We start from the raw sequence: 15,435 nt of genomic DNA, 5'->3' as shown, positions 1-15,435 counted from the left end.
ACTATGCATTAGATTTCTCACGGACCTGTGCATTTTCTTACAAGTTATGTTTTATCGTTTCAAGAAATGCTGTTAACCTGGCAGTGTTAAAACTGAATGAGCAAGGCCTGTTGGACAAATTGAAAAACAAATGGTGGTACGACAAGGGCGAGTGCGGCAGCGGGGGAGGTGACTCCAAGGTCAGCCTCGATGTCACCAGATCGGGTACAATATTGCAGAGTAATCGGCAAGGCTGTTAATAATAGTCAATAGGTATWATAAAAATTCATTGATTATTGATTGGATTTATATTATAGCACTTTGATTGTCTTATGTACTTTGTTAGCTAGCGTACAACCCAACCCAAAACAAACCCAAGTGTTGAGTCCCAACCAGACTCAAAGGTAGCCTTTCTGTCATTTACCAGACTCTGACCAGTCTATGGAACAAAATATCAAACTAAGAACCCTTACTTGGCTAATACACAGAGAGGAAGATGAGGTAGCATGAAGTGTAGTGAAGGAGATGGACTGGTAAGGCTAAGCTGAGTTGTTTGACAAAGACAGTTGTGAGAGGAAGGATAAGGATATGTGGATCAGTGTTTGATAAGGACGAAGTCTGTTTATTCGACTGGGTGGTGGGAGGGATGTGAGGAGGATAGCGCTGTCTTGCAGTTGGAAAAGGAGGAGATAGAGTTAAATCCATCTTTAACATCTCTGGGCAGCAGACGATGTGTGTGTCGGGTATTATATTGTCTAGAGAATGTATAGCCAGTCTGAAGTCTAATTAACGTTAAGAGTATCTCTGTCAGATCTCTGAGTAAAATATACCTGTTGTAAGTTATATATTATAAAATAAGAATGTGTATTATAAGTTACATTTCATGAATAGTTTATCACAAACTATTTATGAAAACATGGCATCTAGATGGCAGAGACTGCCGRCTTCCTCTTGTGAAGGCCACGTCTGTATTTCATAACATTATTGCTGTCTTGTCTGACACAACATGGCTTCACAGTTGCTCATGTCATATAGATGCTTCTCTGGACATCCCATGCGACTGGCCTAGAGAATCCATTCTAGCCTCTAGAGCCCATTGGCTGAAACCCCCCAAAATGGCTGCTCAGCTGAGACTTGTCATCTCAGGGAGGCGAGGCGAACAGCGGAGTCTTGAGGGGACTAAGCATTACGGGCAAACGTGAGAATTCTAATCTGAAAGAGAAGGTCTGATCTCTTTGGGCTGTGGGTCATGTGGTACGACTATATTCAGTTAAATTAMGATTTTGTAGGTGGTGGAACTGCCCCTATAATTGGTTGCTGAACAGGAACAACCAAGAGCCAGAACTGAGCCCAATAACCACTGTGATAATCAGGTTTCTTTTCTGCTTGCTATTCTACTCTCTTCACAAGACATGGCTGTATCCATCCTGGTAATCAGTGATGCAATAAGAGTGTTTCACTTAGCCTTGTCAACTTGGTATCAAACATACTTAGACMATGTGCTATGAAGCTTGCATCATGCTATTTTAAAGATGACATACAAAGGCATTGATCAATTGAATGACTAGTGACTCAGGCATGACTCATGCTATGAATTAGGTCAGCTAAGTGACTTGCCTACTGTGATAGATAGAGTCATTTGACATGAATTCTCAGGAAATGTAATGTTGTACTTACTATGACATGTTTGAAATAGCATCATGGCTAACATCTCTATAATATCTAGATCAAGTAATGTCCTACCAACACACCTGACCTTTCTCTCTCTGCCTTTCTGTTTTACCTCCATAATGTTCAGAAATAGGCTTCCTATATTTTCATATATGTAGAGTTGCAAAAATCCACTAACTAAAAAAAGTCCCAGTAAATAAACAATTCCAGGTTTCCCAGAAATCCCTGTTTGAAGATTCCCTCTGGCAGGGTTCCATTCCTTGCTTATTCTCCCCCTTATTCAGGGAATRCTCCCATAGGGGTTTCTGGGAAACCTAGGAATTARGGGAAAGTCACAGGAATTCTGCAACACTATTTTCAACCATGCATTTCTGCTAATAATCTGTGCTGTGTAGTCAGTATGCTGAGTGATGACGGCTGCAAGAGGCTGCTAGAAGAGCAGGTACCCCACACCCCTTGCTCTTGACAATGAATTTCTTCTGCTTTTATCTGGACCCTGCTAGGTATGGTATAACTTTTGGCTTTGGGCAACCTTTTTCAGGAATCTAAAATATTTTCCGAGTAATTTGGATCATGTGAATTTATGATAAAGAATTTGCATTTGCAATCTCTACTGCTCTTTAAAGACTTCCAATACTGACACCTCCAAAGTCTGGGCATTGGCTCTCGACGAGACATTGGCATTGTCGGAAAGACAAGACCAGTGTGTGAGTTTGGGGACGATGTGTGTTGAAGGTTAATTCTCCGTATATCAATATGTTTGCTGGTCGCACTTGTGACATTCACACACACGCGCGACACACGCACACACACACACACACAACTACAACCACACACACAACACACACACACACACACACACACAGCACACAACACACACACACACAACACACACACACCACACACACACACACACACACACGACACATCTTTCTGATCACCCTTGTAATACTGCTACTCTTTAGATTGGGTTTCAGGGCTCCAGATCATGAGCATGTTAACAGATTATTGCATTGTTAATTCATTGTCTCTCTGATCTACACACGATGGACGTCCTTCACAGTCGTCCATATTACCATTGGCCCAGGGAGATCTATTCTACACAGTGTTCGTATTCTTCTCCTCTTCCTCCCGCCTGATGATAACGTATGGTCTCTAAAGGGTCCAGAGGACATTGTCACACAGTGGTACTCACGCAGACGACTTGTTATCCATGTCATCACGTTTTGATTGGTGTAGTCTGTTTCTACAGAGTGCTTTATACAATGGTTGTGTGTAATTCCTGAATACTGATTGGTTAAATCCGCATTCCAGCCGTGTCTATTCACAAGTTACCACCCGGCTAAATCTATGGCGTTTAAAATGCTATTACTACTTTCTGTTCCATCTGCACTACGCAATCCACTGTCTCTCATCAGCCGCCAATCCACTGTCTATCAGCCCAATCTTCCATCTGTTCCTATCACCCGCTGTTATCCCGCAATCCACTGTCTCATCAGCCCAATCCACTGTCTCATCACAGCCCAACCCACTGTCTCATCAGCCACAATCCAACTGTCTCATAGCCAATCACTGTCTCATCAGCCCAATCCACTGTCTCATTCAGCCAATCACTGTCTCATCAGCCCAATCCAACTGTCTCATCGCCAATCCACTGTCTCATCAGCCCAATCGCACTGTCCTCATCAGCCCATCACACTGCTACCCAATCCATCACTGTCTCATCAGCCAATCCACTGTCTCATCAGCCCATACTCCACTGTTCATCAGATCCCACTGTCCTCGCTCAGCCCGAGAATCATGTTCATAGCCCAGCAGGAAGTTATAAACTTGATATCTTCAATATAAAAAACTTAGAACATTATCTCACATTTCTTCTAGACAAACATTTAGTTTCTCAACAAGCTGTATAATTAAGTGATAATGCCAGAGAAGCTGGTGTTTGGAGGCTATATGGGATGGGTGTGTTCGTTGAGGGCCGGCAAACCGTGCCAATATATCCTCCAAACACCGGCTTCTAGGGCATTATCACTTTTATAAACGGGTTACGCAACATATTCAAATATGAGTCAAGTATTTTCATAAAAACGTTATTTTCATTCATAATATTCATACTATTTCATCTTTCCCACAAGATATAGTTCCCGACATAAATCAGGGTTGCTATGGACGCGACCAGTCGTTCAGTCTTTCTGTTCTGTATCTAGACGACGAGACTAGTCGTTCAGTCTTTCTGTTCTGTATCTAGAGACGAGACTAGTCGTTCAGTCTTTCTGTTCTGTTATTAGAAGACGAGACCTAGTCGTTCGTCTTTCTGGTCTGTATCTATGGACGGACCCAGTGTTCAGTCTTTCTGTTTCTGTATCTAGAGACGAGACCTAGTCGTTCAGTCTTTCTGTCTGTATCTATGGACGACCTCAGTCGTTCAGTCTTTCTGTTCTGTATCTAGAGACGAGACCAGTCGTTCAGTCTTTTCTGTTCTGTAATCTATGGACGTGACCCAGTCGTTCAGTCTTTCTGTTCTGTATCTATGGACGTGACCCAGTCGTTCAGTCTTTCTTGTTCTGTATCTATGGCGTGACCCAGTCGCGTCTTTCTGTCTGTATCTTATGGACGTGACCCACTTGTCGTTCAGTCTCGTTCTGTATCTATGGACGCGGACCCAGTCGTTCAGTCTTTCTGTTCTGTTCTATGGACGTGACCTTAGTCGTTCAGTTTTCTCCTGTTCTGTATCTTTGGACGTGACCCAGTCGTTCAGTTCTTTCTGTTCTGTATCTATGGACGTGACCCAGTCGTTCAGTCTTTCTGTTTGTATCTATGGAGCGCCCCAGTCTTAGTCTTTCTGTTCTGTATCTATGGACGTGACCCAGTCGTTATCTTTCTGTTCTGTATCTATGGACGGACTCGTCGTTCAGTCTTCTGTCGTAATCTTGGACGTGACCAGTCGTTCAGTTTTCTGTTGTATCTATGGACGTGACCCAGTCGTTCAGTCCTTTCTTGTTCTTGTATCTATGGACGTGGACCCAGTCGTTCAGTCTTTCTGTTCTGTATCTATGGACGTGACCCAGTCGTTCAGTCTTTTCTGTTCTGCTATCTATGGATTGACCCAGTCGTTCAGTCTTTCTGTTCTGTAATCTATGCGAGTGACCCAGTCGTTCAGTCTTTCTGTTCTGTATCTATGGACGGACCCAAGTCTTCAGTCTTTCTGTTCTGTATCTATGGAGGGAACCAAGTCGTTCAGGTCTTTCTGTTCTGTATCTATGGACGTGACCAGTTCGTTCAGTCTTTCTGTTCTGTATCTATGGACGTGACCCAGTTCGTTTCAGTTCTTTTCTGTTCTGTATTTATGGGACGTACTGTTCTGTATCTATGGACGTGACCCAGTCGTTCATTCTAAATGTACCGTTGCCATTCTGGCTGGCAAAGTTCTTATCCTTTGCTTGCTAGCTAGCCAACTACGGCTACCTTACAGTCATGTCAAAAAGTGCAGCCAGTAAGTAGCTGCATTTGCATTTGTTGAAGCTGGTTTCTAGTGACATTTAATTGGATCCATCCACAACAATAAGCTGATGAGGTACGATTTCGCCTGGCATAGAAAATGTGCTCACTCGTCAGGAAACTGTTAGTCAGAGGAGCTAGCCAACAACACAGCTGCAGTAACACAATCATTTCTAACTGAAGCTGAAAGACTGCAAATTAGTTTCATTTTACCTTTTTTAAATTTGTTTGGTATAWATCCATAYAKATMATGCCAGCTGAGTTATGATTTTGAATGGCTGAGAAACGCTTCCTGCCTCTCTGTCTCGTCCAGACTCATGKCTCGTTCATTACTATGGGACAGCAGGAGATCGAATTTGAATATTGAAACAATGTTGCAAATGTCGGAGAGATAGACAGCAAGGTTTATACAAATCTCCGCTGTTGAAAACTAAATGTTAGTCGAAAAGAAATATGASAAATTGTCCAGATGCTTTTTATAGTGGAGATCACGTTCATAAATTGCCTGGCTGGGCTGATGAGACAATGGATTGCGCAGTCAGATGGAACAGAGTTAATAGGCTTTTATTTATTTATTTTTTTTACTCCTTTTTCTCACCAATTTCATGGTATCAAATTGGCAGTTCCAGTCTTCTCCCATCGCTGCAACTCCCGTACGGACTCGGGAGAGGCAAAGGTTGATGGATTGCTTCTTGACACAACGCCCGCTTAACTCGAAAGCCAGCCGCACCAATGTGTCGGAGGAAGCACCGTACACTTGGCGACCTTGCCAGCGTGCATTTCGCCCAGCCCGCCACAGGATTCGCTAGTGCGCGATTGGACAGGAACCTCCCTGCCGGCCAAATCCTCCCCTAACCCGGACGACGCTGGGCCAATTGTGCGCTGCCCCATGGGTCTCCTGGTCCCGGCCGGCTGTGAAAGAGCCTGTACTCAAACCAGGTTCTCTAGTGGCACAGSTAGCACTGCAATACTGTGCCTTAGACCACTGCGCCACTAGAGAGGCATAAATGGGCATTTTAACGTCATAGATTTAGCCGGTGGAAACGTGTGGAATAGACACCAACTGGAATGGGGTTTTAACCAAACAGCATTCACGATTCGACCCACCCATTGCATAAAGGGCTATAGAGCAGAGCACATTCTGTTGCTAATGGGGCTATAGAGTAGAGCACCACCAGTCTGTTTCTATAGGGGCTATAGAGGAGAGCACCACTAGTCTGTTTCTATAGGGGCTATAGAGTAGAGCACCACCAGTCTGTTTCTATAGGGGTTATAGAGTAGAGCACCACCAGTCTGTTTCTATAGGGGCTATAGAGTAGAGTACCACCAGTCTGTTTCTATAGGGGCTATAGAGTAGAAGCACCACCAGTCTGTTTCTATAGTGGGCTATAGAGTAGAGCACCACCAGTCTGTTTCTATAGGGGCTATTGAGTAGAGCACCACCAGTCTGTTTCTATAGGGGCTATAGAGTAGAGCACCACCAGTCTGTTTCTATAGGGACTATAGAGTAGAGCACCACCAGTCTGTTTCTATAGGGGCTATAGAGTAGCAACCACCAGTCTGTTTCTATAGGGGCTATAGAGTAGAGCACCACCAGTCTGTTTCATAGGGGCTATAGAGTAGAGCACCACCAGTCTGTTTCTATAGGGGCTATAGAGTAGAGCACCACGTCTGTTTCTATAGGGTTATAGAGTAGAGCACCACCAGTCTGTTTCTATAGGGACTATAGAGAGAGCACCACCAGTCTGTTTCTATAGGGGCTATAGAGAGAGCCACACAGTCTGTTTCTATAGGGGATATAGAGTAGAGCACCACCAGTCTGTTTCTATAGGGTTATAAGGTAGAGCACCACCAGTCTGTTCTATAGGGACTATAGAGAGAGCACCACCAGTCTGTTTCTATAGGGGCTATAGAGTAGAGACCACCAGTCTGTTTCTATAGGGTTATAGAGTAGAGCACCACCAGTCTGTTTCTATAGGGGTATAGAGTAGAGCACCACCAGTCTGTTTCTATAGGGGCTATAGAGTAGAGACCACCAGTCTGTTTCTATAGGGGTTATAGAGTAGAGCACCACCAGTCTGTTTCTATAGGGGTTATAGAGTAGAGCACCACCAGTCTGTTTCTTAGGGGTATAGAGTAGAGCACCACCAGTCTGTTTCTATAGGGTTATAGAGTAGAGCACCACCAGTCTGTTTCTATAGGGACTATAGAGAGAGCACCACCAGTCTGTTTCTATAGGGGCTATAGAGAGAGCACCACAGTCTGTTTCTTATAGGGGCTATAGAGTAGAGCACCACCAGTCTGTTTCTATAGGGGCTATAGAGAGAGCACCACAGTCTGTTTCTATAGGGTATAGAGTAGAGCACCACCAGTCTGTTTCTATAGGGGCTATAGAGAGAGCACCACCAGTCTGTTTCTATAGGGCTATAGAGTAGAGCACCACCAGTCTGTTTCTATAGGGGCTATAGAGAGAGCACCACAGTCTGTTTCTATAGGGCTATAGAGTAGAGCACCACCAGTCTGTTTCTATAGGGGCTATAGAGTAGAGCACCACCAGTCTGTTTCTATAGGGGCTTTAATAGAGTAGAGCACCACCAGTCTGTTTCTATAGGGGCTATAGAGTAGAGCACCACCAGTCTGTTTCTATAGGGGCTATAGAGTAGAGCACCATGTGATCAATCTTCCTAATTATGCATCATCCTTTTGTTGTGTTTTCCACACGTAACATCTTAGCTTCATTTTTAGAAAGGTATTATGTCATGTATGTTGCACAGGTAAATAGTTCATGTTAAGTACAAGGCACCATGTCAGTTGTAAAGCAGTGGGACATTTCTTATACCTTCAATTCAACATTTTAACACATGATTATTACCTATCASTTTCCTCTGATGAAACCATATTACAYAGAGAAACCACATTCATTATCCCCCTGATGTGTCAAAGCTGAGCGTAAACAGCAGTAATAAAGCTGTAGCTTGGTWGACAGTAATCCCCCTTGTAAGCGGCTTTAGTAAAGGCTACAACCCAACATGTTTTCCCACCAATAAATGGCACAAGTTCTTATGAAACGGTTGATGTGAAACACCTCTGGCTTCYTTCAGTGTTTTAATGCCGTCTTTAATGTCAAGGTAAATGTCATTATTAGGTTCGTTGTTCATGTCGTCTTTGGAACCAAAGCTCAGAGCCACCTTGTGATGTTCCAGCAGGAGGTGTCCAAGCCTCTGCTACTGCAAATATCAGACTAACGGTTGTGTTGTAGTCCTTTACTGTTAGTCAAGAGAAGGTTCTAGTTGGATGGAACTTGTTAAGTGCTGGTCAGAAAGCTACCCTGCTGTCCCCACAAACAAATACCTTCCTCAGCTATAGATACTCCCAGACCAGCAGAGTGTACATTCAGTACRTGCTCGTCCTGTTACCAGCGTCTGCCGATTACTCGAAGCGATAGGAGCAGGCCCTGGCCCTAGACTAGGGCTGGTCAATGACGKCAAGGTAATAGACTAGAATGCCTGTTTTTTATGATGTGACAATGGCCAGGAGTCCTGCTCGATCGCTTTGTTATGAAGTTATGCAAACTATGAAATTATGAATAACATAAAATAACATAATATGATGTTATTTATGTTATTTCTCATGTGAAGAACTCCTGTAAACCTTGCCGTATTGAAACTCAGTGAACAAGGCATCTTAGACAAGCTGAAAAACAAATGGTGGTACGATAAGGGTGAATGTGGAACCAAGGACTCTGGAAGTAAGGTCAGTCTCRGCWGGTCTWRTGTGTTGATTCCCAGTTGCATTCTGACGTACTGTTCATATGCAAAGAAATGCTAAACTATACTGAAACATCTAGATTAGCTATACTCTATATCCCCCCCCTACCCCTTATTTTATTATRTTATTATACCCCCAAAAATGATTCCGCCACATACATTTAACAAAGATAATCAAGTGGTTCAAGTCCTTCATGCACAATTTCCCAAATTCAAATCATATCTGAAAAATACGTTGTTTTTTTTGGTTTGGCCAATATAGAAATAGGAACTTCTTTTTTGCTTCACAAACTGTAATTGTAAATTACCTAATGCTTGGTGAAATGGTACATGTGTAAATTAATCAAACACCARCATTGAATAGTTGTTGACTAGCTGTTGACATTAAGTGCTAATTTTCATGCTTGACATTCATGATATTCTTACCATTATGCTGCTGTTTCTATTTACTAAACTTTTAATTCAAATGTGATTTATCTGTGTTACTAGTTTGCTTGGAAATGTATTTATTGTGTTTTTTTTTTACTTCCTGTGGTGGGGTAAACAAACAAAGTGTTCATGTTGTGATCAACTGCTTCCATGTGACTTCAGGAAGACACTACAACACCGTGGGGTGTTTTTCAGCTCTTTGTCTGAGCAAGGAGTTGCAAGGAAGAGATCTTGTTGTTTCCACCCCACATGAAGTCTAAGAATGTAATAAACCTCTTATTTAAACCTCTGAGACCGTAGCCAGGCCAATAAACTGACAGATCACTGTCCGTACCGTCGACGGCTTGGCTACATAGTACCACAGATATAACCTCAGTCAAACCTCAAAGGGTTCAACTGCAAATGGTAAAACTCAAATGAACAAATGTTCTATAAACATGTTTGGGAAGTAAACAGCTGCAAAATGGTTTGATATCTTAGAAATTGCTGTTTTAATTTTTTGACGCCAGAGAGATTTGACTAKACAGTATAAAAGTGTACCAATAAAAAAAAGAAATCAGGACAGGTCTTGAAATGTTGACCTGTGAGTTACTGACCACAGCTTCCTTTTATGGAAGAAGACCTGTAGAATAGGGGAAACTCTACATTCACCTAGATCAAACTAAAGAGGTGACTCGTCTCTCCTTCATTGGAGAGTGGTCTGACTATGGTGTTCAGATGTTCCTCAAAACGTCTTGGACCCCTATAGGAAAGCCAGTCCAATCTAGACTTTTTCTAGACTCAACCTCAGCCATCCTTTACTTTATCAGCCTTCTGTTGCTGTTAGCCTCTGGAGTCTGTAGTATGATCTGCCATTGGTAGCATCAGAAACGTTTCTGTCTCAGAGAAACAGTTTGTAGGAAGGTCTGATAATAGAGTATCCATGTGAATTCTGAGTGTTAGGTCTCCGACTGTTATTTCAACAAGACTCTGTAAGGATCAGTTTGAGGCCTATATACACTCTGCTTTAGTGTCGTACTGGTAGGCTGCACTGTTCTCTACAGAACTCTCTCTCCACCGCAGACCCTCTAACTATGTTCTTCACCTTCCCCAGGACAAGACAAGTGCTCTCAGCCTGAGCAATGTGGCGGGAGTCTTCTATATTCTGGTTGGAGGGCTGGGGCTGGCCATGATGGTGGCACTGATTGAGTTCTGTTACAAGTCACGTGCAGAAACCAAACGGCTCAAACTAGCAAAAAATGCTGAGAAGTTTAAGCCAGCTCCCCCGACCAACCCCCAGAACTTTGCCACGTACAGAGAAGGCTACAACGTGTATGGGACAGAGAGCGTTAAGATCTAAGGGTAATAATCTCTTCCTGATTCTCTCTCTGTGACATCTGAATCATTTAGTTGGTTTCCTCTGGTGGTGTTGTGTGATTTGTTTGTTTGTGTTGTTGTCAAGCTGTTTGGTGTGATTTCCTAACACTTAATCACTCTTGACTTGAACATATCCACAATATTTTAACTAGGCAAGTCAGCTAAGAACAAATTCTTATTTACCATGAGTGCCTAACCCGGCCAAACCCTAACCTGGACGACGCTGGGCCAATTGTGCGCCGCCCTATGGGACACCCGATTATGTCTGGTTGTGATACAGCCCGGGATCGAAAATGGATCTGTAGTGACGCTTCCAGCATTGAGATGCAGTGCCTTAGACCGTTGCGCCACTCGGGAGCCAATAGACGACCCAACATTACATTTKRAATTCCCCAAGACTTTTGTTGKCTTGACATCGCTACGTACTGTGACTATATGTATATGTATATATGTGTATGACTAGAGGTCAGTCCTTGTGTGGCCCGCCAAAGTGGTTTTTCAGGTGGCCGAAGTCCAAACAGTGTTAAAAAAGTATTTTCAGAATTTGAAATATATTTTTGGGATGGGAAAAATGCTTCCAGCGTAAACTTAAATGATTTAAAACCAGATTTAAAGTATGTAGTAGAGATAATGGACCTACATACTCTTTAGTTATATCATCTTTGAAAACAACATAAAAGCTAGACAGTCTGGGAGAATTGTACATAAAACAATTATTCAGCATTTGTTATTATGTTTGAGCAAAAGAACACAGTATTAGCCATGGCAAAATGCATCAAATTAAAGGATATGTGTTTTAAAACTGCTAAATGTTCTCTCAGGTCCATGGCAAAATGCAATCAAATTAAAGGAAATTTGTTTTAAAACTGCTAAATGTTCTCTCAGGTCCATGGCAAAATATGTAGATTTGCAGGAAATTGGCTTGAAATGCAAACATTTTTCTACACCGCCAAGATGAGGGGGCCTCTAAATAATGTTTTTTAAGTCAGCCTCCCAATGGACCGGTCACGCCCTATTTCACGCCCCCTGCCTCGCCCACCACCTAAGCCCCTTTTTGGTCCAGAAGAAAACCCTGCACTATGGTGTTGTTAATTGAAATCAATATGATAAAAAAAAAAAAGATTAACCCATTAAAAAACATTTATCTTTATCTCGTAAACACTCATTCTTTATCTAGTTTAAGGTTTTAGTTTACTCAGTAGAATATGCTAGCAGCATCTGCAAATCGCTAACAGTTAAGCTAATGTCCCAAGTAACACATCATCGTGACTCAACCATTCCAACCTTAATGACACATCTCATCTCATCCACCATTTTAACAGACGTATTACCCATGTTTCTCTGTGTTTAGAATCTCAATTTCATTGATTCCTTGGGTCCTCTCTCCTCGACTCCTCAAATCCCATTGGGTGAGAAGGTCAGAGGGGAGGGATCTCTGACTTCTCATCCTATTGGTTTTGAGGAGGTGAAGAGAGAAGACGCAAGGAATCAGTTAAATGCAGTTAAGATTATCCCTATGTCTCTACTTCCTTCCTCTAAAACAGGTATCGGGCGCTTCAGCTAGACCAGGTACACGATCCCTTCCAAACGACTGTGACTACTGACCCTATGATGAAACAACATGATCACGTCAGGATGGGGGTTTCCTCAACTGCAGCTAAATCCTCTCCTGGCGGCAATGGCGACGATAATCTGCAATGGCGACGCGACAGGACTGGTGACGTGAAGAACTCAAGCGGTTTCCTCCAGTGCCTTACGTATGGAACAGTCACAGYCTCACAGAGTTACTTAGAACAATGCAACTCATCACAACGGTATTGCGTTTGGCTTGAACTCACAAACACACAGACGAATAAACAGAAAGACAGGATCGATACTGTAATCTGTTTTAAGGAACTTTATTTGAGATGCTAAAGACAAAAGAGAGATACCTAAAGCCATCACTTGCACCCCGAGCACATTTCCAAGTGCCGGACAGAAGATGAATACGATATGACAGATGATAAATTGTTTTTCTGCAAAGGGAATTRGATCAGATTATCCTAATTCTTCTTGCAGGCTAGGTTTTTACTCGTTAAATGTGTTTTAAAATACGTTTATTATAGACACTGATTATTAGAAGATAGCTTGTTATATTCCTGTGACCTTGGAATTGTTTTGAAAGACACATTTGAATCTTATTGGAATCAATTGGTTAAATATGCCATAGCCAAAAGAATACTGTAATGGTGTTGTCCTCAACTGTGGTGCTTTTGAAGTCTCAGAGATACTCTGAGAGAAGGCGTTGGTAGCTAGTCAAACGGGCATCCCAAATGMAACCCTATTACCTATATAGTGCACTACTTCTGTGCAGCGCCCCCCAGTCAAAAGTAGTGCACTATATATTGAATAGGGGGCCATTCTGGCCTCACACACAGGGACTCATGAAAGAGATGAATGTGAGATGCAGCATTTGGCTTTACACAACTTAAAACAGGCCATCTCACAATCCCAATACACTGCCAACAGATTCAGATGTGTTTTTTTTTTAAGAATGCAGAGGACTGCCTGAGCAAGTTTCATAGTTCAGTAACTCTCCCAGTGTGTTTTATGGTGTGTATAATATGAAGAGAAAACTCACTCACACAGTGTCGCTCCAAAATAGGCTGTTTTTTTTTMTTGTCTTCATTTTGAAAGAACACCTGCTTATAGCTGGATTGTCATGTAACCTTAAATGATTCAAATCTTCTGTACAATAAATTAAAACTGAACCAAAAGGGACATTCAAAAAGTAGATAAACTGCAATCCAAACAGTAATGGCTTTTTAACAGTAGTATTATGGATGACCTTGGTATGTTGCTAAACAATTATACATTTTACAATAAGCTGCAGTTTAATGATATGCTTTCAGTTTTAATTTCATTTTATGAGCATTGTAGTGTTTGGTGAATTTACTTAGTAAATTAAATAAATGAATAATATAAATGCAACGAGAAAATAGATTTATACAACGTACTTACAGGGGATGTCTTAAAAAGCTTAGCACATTTCCTTTTCAAAAGACTGTGATTCCATAGGATTTAGGAAGAACATTAATCACCTAAAACCGGATTTAGGAAGAAAATTAATCACCTAAAACCGGATTTAGGAAGAAAATTTATCACCTAAAACTGTGAAAAGATAGATTAACACACACAAAAAAAAAGATTAAAAAAGGGAAGGCAAGAAAAAGGAAATAAACAATTCTAAAGAAAGAGAGGTGTACATTTATTGAAATTAGACGTATTTATTAAGGCTACKCAAGAAAGGAGTGATGGGTTTCCCAATTTTTCTAAGAAATTGCATGTGAACTCCGTAATGACATATCACAAGCTRTTCTAACTTACATCAGATTCTAGAGTAGAAATACAATCACGGTTATTCTTTAGTGAGACAGTTTCTTTGGTTTCGTAAGTTCACTTAACACTGAGAAAATGGCCAAACATCTGAGTGACTACTACAAAAGAGTCAGAATCTGCATGTATGTATATAATTTACCGATCTTCGTTAGTGAGGAGCTGTACAGAGAATTTTAATACATTTTGTAAATAAACCTGTATAGAAAATGACATGTGTTTGTGTGCTTGTAATGTTAAACCGCATGGTGAAGTTTATTAAAATAAACACACACACAAACACACAGCAATGCATTGTCATCACTCCAAGAATGTGGAAGCTATGCATCTGTCTTCTCATCTGAAAGGAAATMGCCTGTTTTGCAACACACTGTACAAGCCACATGTCAACTATATAATTCCTTCCGGTACCATTACAACCTTCTGAAAAACAGGAMGAGAAAAMAGTTGTTTTATTTAATGGTTATTGAGCAGCTGGATCYATATTACTCCAGAACCATCTGCTGCCTCTGACAGTCTCCCATATACACTGATTGAGAGTCTCGCTGACATCTTCATTGGCCATCTGAAATCTCTCATCAATAATGTGTCATTATAAGTTGAGGAAACCATTTCAAACCCAGAGGACATTAACCTACAATMGCAAGACAGTGATCAAACARGGCAGCCTGATGACTACATAGCACCCATCATGATGTATCTATAGGACTACTGGTACCAGTAGGTTAGTTCATTCCTTCACCAGCATAATGTACACATAAAGGGGTTGGTTCATTCCTTCACCAGCATAATGTACACATAAAGGGGTTGGTTCATTCCTTCACCAGCATAATGTACACATAAAGGGGTTGGYTCATTCCTTCACCAGCATAATGTACACATAAAGGGGTTGGTTCATTCCTTACTGCGGGTGAGAGGACATATGCAACATTTTCCGTGAATGCAGTCCTCCTCTAAAACGGGAACTTTGCCTTTAAATGTCAAAACGTGCTGAAGCTCAGATCTTCTGCATTATTATTTCTCTATTTCTCTCTCTGCATTGTTGGGATGGGCCCGTAAAGCATTTCACTGTTGCTCTACAACTGTTGTTTAAACGAATATGTGACAAACACAAATGTCCTTGTATTGATTCAGCGCTATGGATTAAATAAAGCCGATACATTATTCTACACATCTAATACATTAGCAAACAGGTTACTTTGTGAATTACTCAAACCACCATCTCCCTGTGTGCTGGGTTGTGGGCTGTCATTGTGTGGTAAATACATTCCCAGTCCCCAGACTATACTGACTGGTCTGCCCAGTACCTAAACACACGAATACAAACATACACAGTGACTGGTCTTCCACGGCTCAAATA

The 15,435-nt window shown here is 41.7% G+C and overlaps 1 pseudogene; it reads left to right on the top strand.

The window, feature by feature from the left end:
• LOC112069198 (glutamate receptor 3-like) overlaps nucleotides 1-14,288 on the top strand; it is a 64,728-nt pseudogene extending 50,440 nt beyond the window's left edge.
• Nucleotides 14,289-15,435: the final 1,147 nt, after the last annotated feature.

Source organism: Salvelinus sp. IW2-2015, unplaced genomic scaffold, assembly GCF_002910315.2.
Source record: "Salvelinus sp. IW2-2015 unplaced genomic scaffold, ASM291031v2 Un_scaffold930, whole genome shotgun sequence".
NCBI lineage: Eukaryota > Metazoa > Chordata > Actinopteri > Salmoniformes > Salmonidae > Salvelinus > Salvelinus sp. IW2-2015.
Note: the sequence above shows the minus strand (reverse complement) of the source record. Positions and strands in the feature narration are given on the sequence as shown.